The sequence below is a fragment of the Belonocnema kinseyi genome, chromosome 1 (assembly GCF_010883055.1).
Source record: "Belonocnema kinseyi isolate 2016_QV_RU_SX_M_011 chromosome 1, B_treatae_v1, whole genome shotgun sequence".
NCBI lineage: Eukaryota > Metazoa > Arthropoda > Insecta > Hymenoptera > Cynipidae > Belonocnema > Belonocnema kinseyi.
Window position 1 is genome coordinate 77990570 of NC_046657.1, and position 4618 is coordinate 77995187.

The following is a 4618-nucleotide window of genomic DNA, read 5'->3' on the forward strand; positions in this document are numbered from 1 at the left end:
TATTCCTACCCTCTACTACTTTCTTTTCAACCATGTGCCCTGATAGAAACTCGTATTTTCTTGACTGATTTTCTATAGAATAATATTCGGCATGAAATTGAGATCGTCCTTCTTCACTGATTTTGTTTAAACATTTGAATCTGCATCCTGGCCCGCAGTTTCTTCTCATGCTCTTTTCAGATACTAATTTTTTTGTAAATAATGATATGTAGGCTTCACCTGCATTTACCCTACCGAAAAGAATCTTTGAGCATATACTAAAAATTCTTTAGGTCAAAGAATCTCAAAGAAATTCTCCGCAGGCACTCAGGTAGATATTTTTGAAGGTCCAGGAAGCTCGTTTAAATGGTCTGAAGGCTTTAAAATATCCTTTCCCAAATTGAAATAAGAATACGATCATAAGTAACAAGCAGAGAGGCTATCTCAATAGAGTAGTCGACACTCAAGGGTCCTTTGTTAAGCTTTCGGATTAAAATTTAGAATTTTCATGTTCTGTTCCTAATACTGTATTTCCTTCTGGTGTGGCATTATCGTATGCTACACATTTTACACACTGATCTTTTTTTAGCTTAAAAAAACCGTTTAAGCAAAAGGTTAATGTTCTACGAAAAGGGTTGAATTTTTAAAACCAATAAGATATATTTTTTACAAAACAATTGCATTTGCAAGCTAAAAGGATGATCTTTTGAGAGGATATATATATTGCATCTTCCTTAGATAAAACTGCAACTGTGTTGATGAAAATTAAACTATTTTGTCGAAAATTTACTTCTTGGTTAGAATTCGTATTTTTGTCTTGAAAGGTCAATGAAAATCTTTGTCGATGAAAATTCTGCTGTTTTTTTGAAAATTGTTCTGTATGATTTCAAAATTCACCTGTCGTATTAAAATTTTCATTTTTCTTGTACAAAAATACAATTGTTTGTTTGAAAATTTAACAATCTTGTTAAAAATTCATGCTTTTTGGCTAAAAATTCGACTCTGTAGCAAAAATTTAACTTATTGTTTACAATTCTTATTTGGATATTGGAGAATGAACTAGAATCTTCTTCGGATAGAAATTTTACAATTTTGTTAGTGTTTTTTTTAATCCATCTGTTTTAGAAGAAATTTCATCTTTCTTAAATGGAAATGCAACTTTTTGGTTGAAAATTCGACAATTTTGTTGAAAAATCATCCTTTTTGGTTTAAAATTCTGCTGTTCTGTTGAAAATTTAAATATTTCGTAGAAAATTAAATTTTTGTTTTCATTTAACATTTTGGTGTTAAAAAAAAACTGAAATTTTTTTCTGGATAAAAATTTAAATTAAATTTTTTTATGCTAAAAATTTATCTGCTTTAAGAGAAATTTTATCTTCTTTTGATAAAAATGTAACTATATAATTGAATATTCTACTGCTTTGTTAAAAATGTAACTATTTCATAGGAAATTTACTTTTTGTTTATAATTTATATTTTCATGTTGAAAAGTCTCGTTTAAAAAAAAAATACATCTGTTTTCGTACAAATTTTTATCTTTTTTGGATAAATATTAAATTTCTCTTAAAATAGATGAGTTTTTATTTAAAAAAAAAAAAAAAAGTTTTAAAATAGTTGATTTTTCATTTTAAAAAATCCAGTTTACTTTTCAAGGTCAAAATATGAATTTTGTAAGAAAAAACTATTTTTCAAAAGTCATCCTTTAGTTAAAAATTCGTCTTTTTGGATTGAAAATTCAATTTTTGTCGTAGATATTGATTTTATGTTAAAAATTTCAATATTTAACAATTCAGATATTTAATATATGTTCCATTACTTATGGATCTTGATTTAAAAATTAATGTGTTTTATAGTAGAAGTTCCATTTTTTTTAAATTGAAAAGTAAAAGTTCAGCTACATTGTTTAAAATTCACTTTCTTAGTGAAGCCAAGCATATCAATTTAGCAGAACAATTGTAGATAGTTTGTAATTTTGGTTGACATTAAAAAAAAAATGTCTTTTTTTATTGAAATATAAAGTATGTTACTTTTTAGTGGGGGACTTATCTTTTTAGATTGGAAATTTAACTTTTTATTGGAAAAGTCTTTTTTTGTTTCAAATTAATTTTTTAATTGAAAATGTAATTAGTTTTACGTTTCTTAAAGATTGACATTTTTTATTTAAAAATTGTCCTTTTTTGGTAAAAAAAAAAACAACATTTTCTTGGTTTGAAATTTCATGTTTTTTCAGTAAAAATGTATCAGTTTCGTAAAAAATTAAGTTTGGATGAATTCATATACATATATACATGTATATTTTTAAATCCAATTTTTGTAGGGGAAATTTGTCTTTTGGCTTAAAGGTTTAACAATTTACAAAAACTTTTATTTCTGCCGTAAGTGAAAAATCTTTATTTGTTGAAAATTCGACATTTTGGTTTGAATTTCTTTTATAAATTTATTCTTTTTAAACGGTTTTAAACTAGTAGGTTAAAAATTATTTATTTTGGTGAAAATGAATGCCTACAATACTCTTTAGTACATTTCTTATACAGAAAGACACACCTGTGAGTTGTATGTGAATCTCAATTCGCTGCTGTAAAAAATAAATTTGAAGAAAAAATTGAGATAATTATTTTTAAAAATATATATATATATCGGTCACTAAACTCATGGCTCGTATATTATTTTATTATCTAAATAAAATAAATAATTTATATTTCATTCACAAATCAACTCGAAAATTAAAAGTAAATATAATTCCGTTATTAAATTTTTTTATTTCTGATTTTTTTTCAAATTAATTTTCATTCAATTTTAATTCATTAAGAGTAAATATAATTTCGTTAATAAACATTTTTTTAATGCTCAATTTCTCAATATTGAATTTCTGACATTGAATTCTGAACGCAATAGGAAAAGAAAATAAAGCGTTCGAAAAAAAAAAAAGACTAAGAAGACGCAGAAAAAAAAGGGTTCATGGCTTCAGGTACTTGACGCCGAAGTTTGCAGTAGGATAAAAAACGCAGTAGAAATCCGGCCGAAGTTACTGCCTACTGCTTTCTGCGGCGGCCGGAGGGAGTAGGAGCCGAAGTTTAAAACTTGAGTCCGGCAAGCGGGAGGACATGTCTGCCGGAGAGCAAGCAGTAGCCGAAGTACTGCTCGTCCCATCTCTAGTGTCTATACGTCCGGATACAACCCACACGCTCTTCCCTTTTCCAGTTCTTTCTTCCCCTTTCCAGATTCGTACGTTTATACTCGATCGCATTATTATAAATGTGCATGAACATACAACATACAATATCTAGACCCTACAATTAGTTCTTGTCATTTTATTGTGAATTACTTTTCACATGTCTTTAATATCTTTTGAGGTTATGCTTTTTTTTGTTAATAAATTTTTTTTTATTTGCCTATTAACGAACACTGTTAGACTTACATGTATTTTACAGAAGTTTAGTGTATACTAGTTCAATCAGGATTAATTTTTGTGATCAACTATAGTGATTTCAGCCAGGTATGCAAGATGCACTTCAGCTCCTTTTTTTGTAAAGATCATAATGTGGATTAAAAATGCTCTTCCCCCCACCTGCTTCATTTAGAATCCATCAAATAATAACAAGTTTTTGATATTTTACCGCATAAAATATGGCACTATACCTACCGACGGCACTAAGCTTACATTTTCACTAAAATCTATATCTCTAAGAGGATACGGATCAAAGTTTTCGATTTTTTCCAATTTTTTAAAATATCGGTCTTGACATCTCCTGCCAATTTTCCCAAATACTTACACTGCATTAAAAAAACAAACAAAAACAATTCAGAAAAACTACGGCAATCCATGCAAACTGTAGGGGCAAACGGAGGCTTGTATTATCGCGATGGCCGCTCGGAGCTCGTGACGTCACAAGTGAAAATACTCCATACGTAATTTTAATTGCGTTTACGAAGATATCAGGCAAAATAAGACTATGCCCTGGGAAACCATGACGCCTGGTAACTCTAGGTTAGGTTAATGCTTAAAAAGTTGTGGCTCATTCCTCCCCATGTTAATTACAAGTAAAATCAGAATTTCACCCATTTCTGTTTCACCATCATATAAAAATCGGTTAGAAACTAAAAGTTTAATAAATGAACTCTCTAAATAAGCACCACTCGTTTTTCCGAATTTATTCAGCATTAAGCGAAAAAATGGCATAAGAACTTTGATAACATTCTTTATAATATTAGTGCAACAAGCATACGAGAAAATCGAATTGCTCACTTTAACCCATATGCCCATCTCAACCCACCCTACCCTTAACTATGAATAATATGAGATACTTACAACTTTGTTTAAGAAAACAATGATTTTAATAACGAAATTCGATTTGCTATCCAGAGTATCCAATTCAAACAATTTTAAATTAACCAAAATATAATGCATGATCTAAGAATACATGGTCTAGCCACACGCAACTAAGAAGAAGTTACCAATAAGAATCAACTCCACCACAACCAGTCATATTGAAAAAGTGAGCGCGCGAAATGAAGTATATTTGAAATGTAGTAAAGGTGTGTTTACACGCCTGTCGTTTCCAAACGGAAAAAGTATCTTCTTTTCATTCTACCATGTGACGAAACCATGTATTTATCGCACTCTAGATTTTCTCAGTTT

General features: G+C 29.0%; 1 protein-coding gene across 4 annotated transcripts in view; it reads right to left on the minus strand.

The window, feature by feature from the left end:
* LOC117182953 (U4/U6.U5 small nuclear ribonucleoprotein 27 kDa protein) overlaps positions 1-4395 on the minus strand; it is a 68678-nt gene extending 64283 nt beyond the window's left edge. For 3 of the 4 annotated variants that reach the window (XM_033376096.1, XM_033376090.1, XM_033376074.1), the window contains exon 1: positions 4289-4395. The gene's annotated coding sequence lies outside the window, so the exon portion shown is untranslated. Of the gene's footprint in view, positions 1-3752; positions 3846-4288 lie in introns of those variants that run through there. The other variant, XM_033376081.1, reaches the window with a different exon arrangement.
* Positions 4396-4618: the final 223 nt, after the last annotated feature.